Source organism: Nuphar pumila, chromosome 11, assembly GCF_984573655.1.
Source record: "Nuphar pumila chromosome 11, dmNupPumi1.hap1.1, whole genome shotgun sequence".
In the NCBI taxonomy this organism is placed as follows: Eukaryota; Viridiplantae; Streptophyta; class Magnoliopsida; order Nymphaeales; family Nymphaeaceae; genus Nuphar; species Nuphar pumila.
In genome coordinates this window covers 34330090-34346147 of record NC_143259.1, presented here as the reverse complement: position 1 = coordinate 34346147, position 16058 = coordinate 34330090, and the positions used below count along the sequence as shown (strand labels likewise).

Below are 16058 nucleotides of genomic sequence, written 5' to 3'. Positions count from 1 at the left end.
TGAAAAACTAGATTTTAATGCATGAGTACAATCCGGATTTATGAAGTATGTTAGCATGATGTTTATGCTTATGGGTTGATGAATGATGAAATGTAATAAAAAAGAAAATAGGAGAATGTGATTTTTAACGTGGTTCGACACTTTCCACGAGAGGAAGGAACAATGCTCATATTATTGATCACACTTCACATATGGAAAACAAGACGATGCTATATGTAGGGCCATGAGAGGAGGTAGTGCAGAGCATGAAGGACAATATAAGCTTATCAACAACAAGAAGATAACATGCAGTAGTTAAGGGATAGAGTATTGATAAAAAAAAGAACCTAAGGATAATGGGTTCCTAAAGGGCTACAATGGGATAAGGACTCCCATCATAGTCGATAGTCAATGATGTTAACACTCCCCCCTCAAGTCGAGATTCAATGTTGATCAGTCCCAACTTGACTCTGTTTCCTTGAAGTTTGTCACTATTGACCGCCTTGGTGAAGATGTCAATGAGTTGGTCGGCCCTTCTGACATGTGTAGTGGATATAACTCCTGCTTGAATCTTTTCTCTCATAAAGTGGCAGTCCACTTTGATGTGTTTGGTCAGTTTGTGAAAGACTGGGTTTGCTCCAATATGGATGGCCGCTTGATTATCACACTTTAGTTGCATGGGCCCGTCATTTAAGAGACCCATGTCTCCGAGGAGAGCCTTTATCCAGATGAGTTCGCATGATGCAGAGGCCATAGCCTTGTACTCAACTTCGACGCTTGATCTGGCGACAACATTTTGCTTCTTACTTCTCCATGTAACAAGGTTCCCTCCCACAAACGTGCAATACCCGAATGTCGATCTTCTGTCGTTGGGGTCACTTGCCCAATCAACGTCAAAGTATCCCATGACCTTAGTATGGCCATTCCTATGCATGAGAATGCCTTTGCCAGGGGACGACTTTATGTACCACAAGATTCTATGAGCAATGGCCAGGTGTGGGACCTTGGGGGCATGCATGAACTGGCTAATGAGGTTGACTGCATAGGTAATGTCGAGTCTCATGACGGTGAGGTAGATTAGATGTCCCATGAGTCTTTGGAAACTCCCAACATCATGTATGGGTTCTCCATCATCTTTGTTGACCTTATGGTTCTAGTCTATGGGTTTGTTGATGGGCTTCGCTCCGAGCATGCCACATTCTTTAAGTAAATCCATGACATACTTCATTTGGTAGATAAATATCCCTCTTTCTGATTAGGCAACTTTTATACCGAGGAAGTATTAGAGCTTTCCAAGATCCTTGATCTCAAACTTTTGATGGAGATGAAGTTTGACAACATCGATTAGCCCTGGGTCATCTCCGATTATGATAATGTCATCTACATAGACGAGGATGATAACGCTCCTAGTAGCAATCTTCTTGCAAAACATGGAGTACTCGAATGGGCTTCTGCAAAATCTGAATTGTACAAGTGCATCGCTTAATTTTGCAAGCCATGCACGTGATGACTGTTTGAGGCCATATAGTGCCTTCTTTAAATGACAGGCAAGGTTTTTATTGTGTGCATCATGGTGCCCTGGTGGAAGTTCCATATAAACTTCCTCTTGGAGTTCTCCATGTAGGAAAGCATTCTTGTTGTCAAGCTGGTACAGAAGCCACCTCCGATGGGCTACTATGGATATGAGAATTCTTATGGAGTTTATTTTGGTGATGGGAGCAAAAGTCTCATGATAATCCATACCTTTGACTTAGGTGTATCCCTTGGCGACGAGTCTAGCCTTGTAACATTCGATGGTGCCATCACTGCGGTACTTGATTTTGTAGGTCCATCGGCAGCCAACCAGTTTCTTCTTAGGGGGGAGAGTAACAATTTCCTAGGTGTTGTTCTTGTGCAGAGCTTCAAGCTCTTCATCCATGGTGGTGCACTATACTTCCTGCGTGTTGGCCTCGTTAAAGGTGGAGGGCTCCATGTTGGAATAAACACTGTATAAGTATAAGAGATATGTATTGGAAAAACCATCAAAAGAAATGTGTCTCTCAATCGAATGATCCATGGACCTGGAGGCCATATAGGTGTAGAAGTCTTGTAACCTGCTGGAACGTCTGATGATCCTATCGGACCTTCGAGGTATGTGTGATCGTTGCAAAAAAATTTCTCCCTTCCTTTTCTTTTTCCTTTTGAGGAGAAAAAGAAAAGAGAGAGAAAGAAACTCTTTGCAAGGTCTCACTTGACCTTTTGAAAAAAAGATAGATTTTAAAATAACTCACCTCCATTTTGAAATTTTACAGGAAAATGGAGAGACGAGATTCACTCGTCGGTACGAGGTTCAACTGTTCCTGATGCCTTTACCAGAGGTAATTGAACCAAGGATTGAATCAATGCCTTTTGCTTTGCCTAAATTTGTCTAAGTAATTATTCTAAGTCCTAAATGCACATTGAATCAGGCTTGTGCTATGATTTTGAAGAATGTGTATGCTCTTTGAAAATATTTTAGAAATTCAGATTTTTCAAGTGATTCTGAAAATGGATTTGAAAACATCATTTTAAGAAGTAAACTTTTGAAATTCAGAAATTTATTTTTGAATTGAAAGGTTGAAACTTGAATTAAGAGTTTGAAATTTGAAGAATTTGAAATTGGACTCAAAGTTGGGAACTTTGAAATCTAAAATTGATTGAGAATCAAATTGGAATTGATTTCGAATAGATAATCAAACTTAGAAATTGATTTGAAGATTTGAGATCAGAATTAAACATGAAATTTAAATTTGAAATTGAAATTGAAGTTTGAAATTGGAATTTTAATTTGAAAGTTGAAATTGAAATCAAAATTGAATTTACTTGGGTTTTTGAAAATGATTTTGAAAATACTTTGAATTTGCAATTGATTTTGAATTTGAATTTGAAATTCAATTTCAAAAACAAATTTTGAATTTAATTCTTGAAAAATAGAAAAGAAATTTCAAAAATCACTTGGAAAATGCTTTAAAATTGAAAATGTTTTGAATAATTTTGAGAATAATGATGTGATTCTATCTTAAATGATGCATGTATTTAAAAGAATTTATTTAAAATTAGAATTAAAAGCAAATCTTATTCTTTTATAGAATTAAAAGCAATGCATATGACAAAATTGTAATACATATGAGGAAATGTGTATGTATTTGCAAATGCAAATGCAAATGCATATGCAGATGCATATACTGAAAAGAAGATGCATATGCTGCTAAATGAAGAAAAATGCATATGCTAAGGCTGGACCGGATGCATATCCAGGTGTAGAATGACATATAGTGCACAACTGAACTGAAAGGTAATGCTAATCTGATATACTATATAGGTACTGTGCCTATGTGCAAGTGCAGCCATACATAGTGATGTTAAGCTAATTTAACATGCAGGTGTTAATCTAATGTGATATGCAGTGATTAATGCTACTGTGATGTGCAGGTAGATGATATGCCATAGACACAGGAAATGAAGTGTAGGTAAATGTTGAATGAAGGAGATGTTGATTACAATGTGCAGAGATCTCTAGAAATTGTGGTTTAACTGTTGGAAGTACTGCACTTACTCTTGAATTTGATGGAAGTGGGTCTGACAAGGTTGTTCAACTTGAAGTTCAAGACCCTAAAGATGATCGAAAAAAAAAACAGTGTCAAGTTCTTCTAAACAGAGAAGCTGGTATCCTGACCAGTTCAACAAACTCAAAAGGTATCAATGGGGCTGATAGCATGGCAGAAGACACAGTTGGCAATGTTTCTTTGGGAAGTGATATTTTAAATATTGAAGCTACAACTAAGGGTACTTCTCTTGTTATAACGACCCCAACTCATACCCCATGAAAATACAAATTTTTTTTCTTTTTAAAACCATTGCAGAAATCTTCCCAGAGACATGAGGCCTTTATAGTTCCACTCCCAATTGGATAACCAAACACACCATAATAGAGCTTACACTTATCATTCATACCAAACCAAACCATTATTCATTTATTTGAAAGAAAGAATGTTTGAGCAATGATTGTAGGAGACATCAGAGTTATTTAAATGACATAAAAGTAAATAACGTAAAACTGAGTCACGTTGTCCCTCTGTGAACTGTCCAGCAAGAAGGTGACACTCGTAACTCTCTCAGAAGTCAGTTGCTTTACTGATCACCTGCGGCTGCGAAAAACCATAGAAGTAGGGTGTCAGAATTGAAATCCTGAGCACAGGTACTTCTAATGAAATAAGTGAGCATAACGAATGCAAATAAGGTTTCATGCAATCATTTAGAGGAAAGCAATTATGACAACTTCATAATTTCAATTAAGCATTTATGCAACATGGAATAGTTGCTAAGCATGAAGAATCATCAAGCAATAGCATGGATCACAATTTAAGTAAGCAGAACATTTAGCATGCATTAAAAATTAAACCTCATGCATTCACCATCATGTAACGATTAAGGGAACAGGTAAAATATGCATATTCGAATGCATAGCAGGATTATGCATGATTTATGTGCAATGCATGAATACTTTATAATCTTTCATTAAAGCTTTACCTTTCCATATGCATGCCCTATTAAATGCATACAATTTAGGTTCCTCTTTTAATTAATTACCGTTGCCCGCAGATACATCAAACAGGTACAAGCTCTGAGGTCAAGTTAGGTTCCCAGGATAACTTAGCACATAAGTTATATTTTTATTTACTGGGTTCCAAACTTAACCCTCGATCGAATTACCTTCGGAACATTAAACCTCTATATCTAATGTTGGGGATACTAGGGACACCCCACGCCCACAGGTTCCACTTTCTTGGTATACCAAAATAACAGTTGTCTCTAACATACCACCCACAGGTCAAGTGGCAGACTCTCCCTAAAATCGTGGCTAGAAGAAAGAACCTCAATATCGGGTTCAGGAGAAAAGTAAAGCACACAAAATGTTTGTATAATTGTGGTCCCCCAAAATCGAATCTCTAAGATTCTCATTCTTCCGATGGGAGATCCCAGAATGTATATTACATTGTTCTTATTCATTATCTTTTTTTATTAAAAGCTAATTATTGAGTTTTGCCATTTAACATGCAAAAACAAAGGCAAAAACTTGCATCTACTCGTGCGAGAACCATCACGGGACTCTCGCCCGTAGAAACACATAGAACAGTGCAATATAGTGCAATAAAAATAAATGTGATTTTTGTGATGCATTTAAAATACATAAAGGAAGAGAAAACTAAAGCTCGAGGCCCACCAGGCCCATGATGATTCATTTCGAACATTGATGCATCGTATGCAAAAATCTTAACAATATGCAATTTATGCAATGATACCAACATAATTCCAAATGCACATTCATTCATACCAATTTTAACAATGTGCATGAGCTACCACAGTCATATGCATGTCTTCACCATCCATGTAAAATTGATTTCATGTAATCACTTAACACACATGCATTCATTCATGATTCCTAAGTACATGAGAACATTTATGCATGATTATACATGCTAAACACACATCGATTTCATGTATGCACATACACTTGAAACCAAATTTCGTATAATATGATGCTTAAGCACGTCACATAAAGTCAAAGAATATCAATAATTCTAAATCTTGATGTCTTAAAAACCAAAATACATGCACCCAACACATTTTGGAAATTAATATGCATAGCTTATTATGAGCAAAAGTTTCCAATCTAAGTAAGATTATGGTTAATTCATTAATTTCTTTTTCTGATTTCTGATTTCTGATTTTTGATGTTCCTCTACTTCTATATATAACTAGGGAATATTAAACTTAGTCAAAACTATACATAATCAATTATTTTGTTTAGTACTGCATTAGTGCATAGGACATCCTCGTTCTTACCCAATTTTCATCTAAATCAAGCATGAAAACCCACTCATACTCGATTTCTCACCTAGATCAAAAGAAGATCCATACCTTTAAAACAATGCTTTGGAGGGAAGCCCAGGGATGCCAACGACGGGGACCGGCTCAAGCAAGGGTTGTCGGGGTGTCTGCCGAACATAGGGAGGAGAAAGTCACTGAAGGGAAAAATGTTAAAAGAGAGGAAGAGAGGAGAGCATATATGTTTTGGTCATTCAAATAAATTAATATCAACTAATCAAAATCAAGAACTAGCATAATCATGTTCTCTAGATCAGCTTCGTAGTGCATACAGTTGTGAAAATGTTTCATACACTACAAGCAACACACTATCACAAACAACTGATTTTTTTCACACATATCTTCCTTCTTCTCTTTTCCAATTTGATAAGAAACATAACCACGTTGATGCACAAAACCGTGGCCAGCAATAGTCCCACTTGAATTAGAATTTACAAATCAAAATCATGCACGTGGGATACTTCAGTTGTTTATCTTTCTCCAATTTCGAAAAAAATTTATACGAGGATCATTCAGTATCTTCATGCAGTCTCATGATAGTCCAGTTATATTTTTTTTTTGAAAGGCAAGCTAGGATTAGGCAAACCCCTATACCATTGGGAATTGAACTTGCAACGCCCCAACACAAGGTGACATGCATTAACTGATCCTGCCAGACAAGCTGAGCCCCCGTTGGTCTCACCGAAAAGGGGGATCAGGCAGGGGAATCACCCTTGCCTGTTGGCCGAAACAAAGAAGGAAAAAGGGCGGCGGGGGCCACCGGCCACCTGTCGACCCTCTGACAGGTCCCAGAGGAGGGGGCAAGGGCGACAGAGGTCGTCAGCCACCTGCCGACCCTCAGGCAGGCAAAGTGTGAAAGAGGGAACGATAGGGGCTATTGACCTCCTTTCGGCCCTCCAATAACACAGAGGGAGAGGGCAAAAAAGGCAGAGGAGAGGGGAGGCGCGGCAGGTGGCTGTCAGCCTCTTGCCAACTCCCGGCAAACACAGAAAGAGAGAGTAGAGGGGAGGTGCGGCAGGTGGCTGTCGGCCTCCCAGGAAACACAAAAAGAGAGAGGATAGGGGAGGTGCGTCATTGCCACATTCATTAAAACATTTTCACTGTGTGCAATCATGTTACTCCCTACACTTTCGAAATTCTGATATGCCGGGTAGAATCACTTCGATATGGCTGACTGGACTTAGCCTAATGTGTCGGTTGGAAGCATCTTGATGGGTTGGCTAAAATTACTTTAATATGCTAGACTGAAAGCACACTGATTTACTATAAAATCACTATTGTGTGTTGGGTGAGACTGTCCAAATGAGCTGTGGCAGATTTTCGGTTTGCTGTGAAGTTGATTTGAAATTAGGTGCTTGGTTTACCTTGCATGGCACCTTTGTACTTGACTATCATTCACTGCATTTCATGTTTTTTGTTTTGTTTTGTCACACTGCATTCTATCACAACATTATGTATCCATTCCACTCCCTTTATAGCATCAATCCCTGCATCTTCACCATAAGATATATTTCCCACTTGGTACGTCTCCTGCATAGTATCCATCCCCTGCAACCTTGTTGTATTATATTCATCTCTTGTTAGTCTATCATAAATACCCATGTTTGTTATAGTATAGTTGCACTCCCTTTGCATATACATTCAGTCCAGCCATATGCATTTTCTATTTTGCATATAGGTAGACTTTTCTCATTAAGCATATGCATTGCCCTTAGTCAAATGCATATGCATTTCTCCATTAGCATAAGCATTGCATATGCATCCTCATATGCATTTTCTCATTAAGCATAAGCATTGCAGTTAAGCAAATGCATATGTATTTCTTCATTAGGATAATCATTACATCTCCACATATGCATACGCATTTCCATTAAAGCATAGACATGTTAGCTTTAATATAACATTTTATTTCTTTCTATATTTTATATTTTTATTGCTTTGTATAATCTTATGTTTGCAGGTAAGCATGGGAGATCCTGATTTCTTTTCTTAGATTAGGAATTTCAATATTCAATTTCAATTGTAATAATTTTGTATTAATGAGAATTTTTACTTTTTTGTTTAGAATAGAATGTATGAGCATATAGTTGCATTTTAAATTATCGTAATTGCTTGTGGCATTTTATTTTATTTTATTCTTCAAAAAGCACTATGGGAAAACACGAATGGCACGTGCATCATTCTAATAAAAGGTAAATAACCCTAAGTAAATGATTCACATTTATAGCCATAGTCAAAATGCGAACAATACTTAGGATTTTTATCTTTTATGAAATAAAATTTGACCTACACTTTAGGTCCTTTCTGAAAAACAACATATTCTTAAAATATATTTTCACCTTTTATCAGAATTTAAAGTAAAGATTAAATCAAGATATATTTGTGATCATAGTCATGAATATATGAAAATTTAATTTTGCTTTAATTCTATAAAAGCACAAAAAATTATTTTATTCTTTCTTGGAATTTAAATGAAGATTAAATTAAAATATGTTTGTGACCATAGTCATGAATATATTAAAATTTAATTTTATTTCAATTATATTAAAGAATAAAATTTGCTTTTAAAATTCCAATTTTAAACAAATTCTTTCAATGCATTCATCGTTTTGCGTTATTATTTACCATCTTTCCAAATTATCTCAAATCATTTCCAAAATTCAAGGTAATTTTTGAAATAAATTTTCAAAAACACAATTTTCATTTCTAAAATTCAAAATCATTTCTCAACTTCCATTTACCAATGCAGATTTATCTTTTATTTTTCAATTCTATTCAATTTTAAATCTTACTTCAAATTCCAAATTTCAATTCTTATTTCTGAACTTCATATTTTGAATTTTATATTTCAACTTTGAATTTCATCTTAAAATTCAAATATTAAGTTCAAATTCTTCATTTCTTTTCAAAATTTTCAAATTTCAAACTCTATTTTTATTATAAAGTTTAATTGCAAATTTTGTATTTCATTTCGATTCTCAAGTCAATCCTGAATCAAATTTTGGAAATTCACTTTTTCAAATTCAACTTTTTAAGTTCAATTCTGATTTCAAACATCAAATCAAATTTCAAAATAAATTCAAAGTCTCAATTTTAAATTCTGATTCAATTTCAAAGTTCCATTTCAGAAGCGAACTTAATTTTCATTCATCAATTTCAAAACTTCAAAATTTCGAGTTCCTAGCTTCATTTTTTTTCCAAACTCAAATCCACTTCAAACCTCGATTTAAAATTCAATTTTCAAAAGCAAGTTCAAATTTTGAACCACTTCTTCAAGAATATTTTTCCAAACCTATTTCAAAATCACTTGGAAAATCCAAATTTCTGAAACATTTTCAAGAAAAGCATACACATTTCGCAAAGTTAAAAAATCATAGCACAAGCCTGATTCAATGTGCATTTAGGATTTTCAGAATAATCTCTCAATCAAATTTAGGCAAAGCAAAGGCATGAATTTGATCCTTGGTTCAATTACCCCTGGTAAAGGCGCCAGGAGCAGTTGAATCTCCTACTGACGAGCGAATCCCGTCTCTTCATTTTCCCGCAAAATTTTAAAACGGAGGTAAGTAAATTTTAAAACATCTTTTCAAAAGGTCAAGTAAGACCTTGCAAAGAGTTTCTCTTCTCTTTTTTTTTCCCTCAAAAGGAGAAAAAGGAAAAGGAAAAAAATTTGCAATGATCACACATGTGAGGGGTCAGGTACATACTTTCTCAACATCGAGACATGTAACACATTGTGGATCTGCGAAAACTGAGGAGGAAGTGCCACTCGATAAGTGGTATCCTTGACTCTTCCAAGAATCTCAAAGGGTCTGACATACCGAGGACTCAACTTCCCCTTCTTTCCAAACCGAAAGACACTCTTCATAGGCGAAATCCAAACAAACATGTGGTTGCCAACCTCAAAACTGAGCTCTCTACACCGCTGATCAGCATAGCTCTTCTGTCTACTTTGTATTGTAATCAACTTCTACCGGATTAAATGCACATGGTCTGCATAATGCTGGATGATTTCTGGAGACTCCACTGCTCTCACTCCAACCTTATCCCAGCATACCGGGGATCTATATGGTCGGTCATATAATGCTTCATACGGGGCCATACCAATAATGGCATGAAAGCTGTTGTTATATGAAAACTTTGCAAGCTTCACATGCTTGTCCCAATCACCTGCCCAATCCAAAGCACACGCTCTCAATACATCCTCGAGTGATTGGATCATACTCTCTGATTGTTCGTCCATCTGCGGATGGAAAGCAGTGTTGAAATTTGACATAGTGCCCAAGGCCTTCTACAACTGGCACTAAAATCAAGATGTGAAACGTGGATCTTGATCTGACACTATCGAACGTGGCACCCCATGAAGTCTAACGATCTCATCCACGTAGAGATCGGCTAAACTCTGACTGATCCTGATTGGAAGAAAATGGGCACTCTTCATTAAATGATCTACTATCACCAAAATGGCATCTTGATGTCGCCGGGTCTTGGGCATCCCTACGATGAAATCCATCAAGATATCATCCCACTTTCACTCTAGATTCTCGAGGGGTTGCATAAGTCCACTAGGTCTTTGGTGTTCAATCTTCATCTGTTGACAGATGAGACACCGGGACATGAACTTTGTGATATCCCGCTTCATCCCATTCCACCAATAGGTCCTCTAAAGATCTTTAAACATCTTGGTGGAACCAGGGTGAATGGAATATCTAGACTTGTGAGCTTCACTCATTAGCTCCTCCCGCAATGCTTTCAAAACCCACCATCTGTCTTCGAACATGATGGTTATGTCCTCCTCTCAGTGAAACTGCGCTTCTGGCTTTTGGGCACTCTCGCATAACTTCAAAAAACCCGGATCAGCTGACTGAAGTTCCTTAATCCGATCTATGATCTCCGATTGTGCCTGCATCCTATCATAAAGGATGTGTCTGGAGTCATCAACAAAAGGCTGCCATCTGACGAAACTCCTCGACTAGATCCCAATTGTGGCCAATCAAGCTAGCTGCTATGACCGACGCCTTTCTACTAAGCGCATCTGCCACCACATTTGCCTTACCAGGATGGTAAGTGATGGAGAAATCATAGTCTTTCAGAAATTCCAACCACCTACGCTGCCTCAAATTCAAGTCTCGCTGAGTGAAAATGTACTTGAGGCTCTTGTGATCGAACATGACCTCAAATTATTCTCCATAAAGGTAGTAGCGTCAAATCTTCAACATGAAGACCACTACCGCCAACTCCAAGTCATGTGTGGGGTAATTCTTCTTATGTACCTTCAATTGTTGAGAAGCATATACTATGACCATACCATGCTGCATGAGGACATAGCCCATTCTGGTCCTCGAAGCATCGTTGTACACAACAAAACCACCCATCTCAGAAGGCAACATCAAAACCGGTGTCGTGGTCAACATTTTCTTTAGCTCCTAAAAGCTATCCTCGCATCGAAGTGACCACTCAAACTTTACTCCTTTATGCAATAGCCGAGTCATTGGGGCAGCTATACGTGAAAAGTCTTGAATGAATCAATGATAGTAGCCCGTCAATCCCAAAAAACTTCTGATGTCAGTAACCATCTTTGGTTGTTACCATGCCAACACGGCCTCTACCTTGGCTGGATCCACCTCTACGCCCCTCTCGGATATCACATGGCCGAGAAACATCACCTGATCAATCCAAAACTCGCACTTTGAGAACTTAGCATAAAGATGATATTCCCTCAGTGCCTGTAGTACAATCCATAGATGCTCTCGGTGCTCTTCCACACTCTCTGAGTAAATAAGAATATCATTGATGAAGACGATAACAAATAAATCCAGCCATAAGCTAAAGACCCAATTCATCAGGTCCATAAATGTTGCAGGGGCATTGGTGAGTCCAAAAAACATCACCAAAAACTCATAATGCCTATATCTGGACCTGAATGTTGTCTTCAGAATATCATCTGTCTCGATTCTCAACCGATGGTAACCAGAATAAAGGTCGATCTTCGAGAACACCTTTGCCTTTCTTAGTTGATAGAACAAATCGTCGATCCTAGGCAGAGGGTACTTATTATTTACTGTCACTTAGTTTAACATGCGGTAGTCAATACACAACCACATCGATCCATCCTTCTTAACAAAGAGGACTGGTTCACCCTAGGGGATACTCAGCCCAATAAAACCTTTGTCAAGAAGCTCCTACAACTGCTTCTTCAGCTCTATGAGCTCAGCAGGTGCCATGCGATACGGAGCTTGAGAGTCTGGTGTCGTATCAGGCACTAGCTCAATCGAGAACTCAATCTCTCAATGCAGTGGCAGACCTGACAAATCCTTGAAAAAAAAACATCCGAGAAATCACGAACAACGTCTAACTGCTCCAAGGGTGTCGTCTGACTATCCTGAGCGGACATACTGGCCAAGAACACCATGCAACCCTTCTTGTGGTACTTGGAGATCTTCAAAGCTAAGACGATCTTTACCCCGCTCATCGGTCTCGTCGAATGATACAACAATGCAGACAAGTCGGGATGCTCCAAGATAACTTTCTTGCCCTAACACTGGAGGATAGCATTATGTTTGGACAACCAGTCCATACCCAGAATGACATCATAAAACATCATATCTAGTATGACCAAGTCGGCTGACAACTCATGCCCCTCTATCACAATGCAAATTGTTGGGAGATACTTCCTGCAGGAAGAGGATGTACCCATAGGTGACATCACATCGAGAGCCTTTTCAAGGCTAGAAGAAACCAATCCGAGCAACTTTGCAAATGAAATAGAAATAAAACTATGGGTCATGCCCGAATCAAACATCACACCTGCAAAGTGATCAGCGACTAAGAAGATACCTTCGATCAGGTCAGTCTGATCGCCCTGAGTAGCTGATGTAGACTCATTCATTGGTCTTGCACTGTCCTTACTACTGTTGAGGCCTCTGCTGCTGCTGTTGTTGTCCTCCCTAAGCCACTGGCTTGTTCGGACAATATGGAGCAATATGCCCTGATTGCTGGCACTGGTAGCAGACCCCCTTAAACATCAGGCAAAATCCTAGTGGATGGCCCTTGCCACACTTGCGACATACTGGCAGGGCCTTTCCCTGTTGCCTCTGTTGCTGGGGTTGACCCTGCTGTGCTCATTGCTGTTGTCCATCTCAGTTTCGCTGCTTCTTTCCACCTTGCACCTTTCCCCCTGCAGGTGGGTTCTTCCTTGATCTGCCCAAAGAGCCAGCTCTGTTGCCACCTCACTTCTGAAATCCACCTCTAGATCTCTCACAGTCCTCTGTCAGAACTATAGTTGACTCGATCGTATCGGCCAGAGTAGTAGGCTGACTCACCAGCACACGAGTCCGCAATCCATCATTTAGCTCGTGCACAAACTTGGTCGCCCTTGCTTTCTCACTTGCGAACAAGTTTAGACAGTAGCACTCCAAACTTCTGAACTTAGTGGCATAATCCACCAAACTCATGCTTCCTTGGGAAAGCTTAAGGAATTATTGTTGCATCTGCTCCTGAGTGAAGGAAGGGAAGTAGGTATCCAGGAACTCCTTCCTAAACACCTCCTAAGAAACCACGTCCAAATCAACATATTTCACCCTCCGCAGGGTGTCCCACCACTTTTTGGCATCTCCCTTTAGATGGTACATGCCAAAAGGTGTCTTCCTATCCTCGGGGACAGGTAGGACGTCAAACTCCCTCTCAATCTCCTTGACCCAGTTCTCTACTGCTTCTGGGTCGGCCTTGCTTGCAAAAGTCGGTGGGTCCAACTTCAAGAACCTCTCAAAGGAAACACTGCCTGTGTTCAAAACAATGTTATTAGGAGGGTCACAGGCAGTTACCTGCATAGCTTATACCGCCTGCACAACCTACACCGCCTGCATGGCCTGTGCCGCCTGCAGAGCCTATGCCATCTGCATCGCCTGTGCCGTTATGGTCTCGGTCAGGGTGTAGATGGCATCCATCATGAAATCTCGCTGCTCCTGCCAGTTTGCGGGAGCACTAGTGGAAGATGAAGCACCTCTGCATGCATGAATAATACATCTATAACACATAATTTTCACAAAAATTAGACCCTTACCCCCTTGGGGTTGATCCTGAACATATTTCTTCAGAGAATTACATTAAAATACTTAATATACACTATATGAGAATTTATCATGAATACAAACAAGCATAAGAGATTTAATGCTTAATCAAAAGTAGTAAATAGCTTTACCAGTGAAGGAGACTACTCTGGAGTACGAGGCACGACTTGCTGACACTTCAGAATAGGGCTCACTTACTAAAATAAAAAACTTAATGCTAAAAGATGATAAAAGTGTAAGATTTTATGGCGGCTCTGATACCAAACTTGTAACGACCCCAACTCATACCTCTTAAAAATGTGGATTTTTTTTTTGAAAACCATTGCAGAAATCTTCCCAGAAACCCGAGCCCTTTACAGTTTCACTCCCAATTGAATAACCAAACACACCACAATAGAGTTTACACTTATCATCCATACCAAACCAAACCATTATTCATTTATTTGAAAGAAAGAATGTTTAAGCAATGATTGTAGGAGACATCAAAGTTATTTAAATGACATAAAAGTAAATAACGTAAATCTAAGCCATGTTATCCATTTGTGAATCGTCCAGCAAGAATGTAACACTTGTAACTCTCTCAGAAGCCAGTCACTTCATTGATTACCTGCGATTGCGAAAAACCGTAGAAGTAGGGTGTTAGAATCGAAATCTTGAGCACAAGTACTTCTAATGAAACAAGTGAGCATAACGAATATAAATAAGGTTTCATGCAATCATTTAAAGGAAAGCAATTATGACAACTTCATAATTTCAATTAAGCATTCATGCAACATGGAATAGTTTCTAAGCATGAAGAATCATCAAGCAATAGCATGAATCACAATTTAAGTAAGCAGAACATTTAGCATGCATTAAAAATTAAACCTCATGCATTCACCATCATGTAACGATTAAGGGAACAGGTAAAATATGCATATTCGAATGCATAGCAAGATTATGCATGATTTATGTGCAATGCATGTATACTTTATTATCTTTTATTAAAGTTTTACCTTTCCATATGCATGCCCTATTAAATACATACAATTTAAGTTTCTATTTTTAATTAATTACCGTTGCCCATAGATGCACAAAACGGGTACAAGCTCCGAAGTCAAGTTAGGTTCCCAGGGTAACTTAGCACACAAGTTGTATTTTTATTTACTGAGTTTCAAACTTAGCCATCGACCAAATCACCTTTAGAACATTAGACCTCCACATCTAATGTCGGGGACACCAGGGACACCCCACGCTCACAGGTGTCACTTTTTTGGTATACCAAAACAATAGTTGTGTCTAACAACCACCCCCATATCAAATGGCAGACTCTCCCTAAAACTGTGGTCAGAAAAAAGAACCTCAATACCGGGTTTAGGAAAAAAGTAATGCACACAGAGTGTTTGTATCATCGTGGTCCCCCAAAACTGAATCTCTAAGATTCTTATTCTTCCAATGGGAGATCCCATAATGTATATTATATTTTTTTTATTCATTATCTTTTTTATTAAAAGCTAATTTCTGAGTTTTGCCATTTAGCATACAAAAACAAAGGCAAAAACTTGCATCTACTCGTGCGAGAACCATTACGGGACTCTCGCCCATGGAAACACATAGAACAATGCAATATAGTGAAATAAAAAAAATGTGATTTTTGTGATGCATAAATACATAAAGGAAGAGAAAACTAAAGCTCGAGGCCCACCAGGCTCATGATGATTCATTTTGAACATTGATGCATCGTATGCAAAAATCTTAACAATATGCAATTTATGCAATGATACTAACATAATTCCAAATGCACATTCATTCATACCAATTTTAACAATGTGCATGAGCTACCACAGTCATATGCATGTCTTCACCATCCATGTAAAATTGCTTTTATGTAATCACTTAACACACATGCATTCATTCTTGATTCCTAAGTACATGAGAACATTTATGCAAGATTATACATGCTAAACACACATCGATTTCATGTATGCACATGTACTTGAAACCAAACTTTGTATAGTATGATGCTTAAGCATGTCACATCAAGTCAAAGCATATCAATAATTCTAAATCTTGACATGTCTTGAAAACCAAAATACATGCACCCAACACATTTTAGAAATTAAT

At 38.2% G+C, this 16058-nt stretch overlaps 1 pseudogene; it reads right to left on the bottom strand.

Annotated features, from left to right (window-relative positions):
* Nucleotides 1–343: 343 nt before the first annotated feature.
* LOC149822244 (secreted RxLR effector protein 161 pseudogene) lies at nucleotides 344–1069 on the bottom strand (annotated as a pseudogene).
* Nucleotides 1070–16058: the final 14989 nt, after the last annotated feature.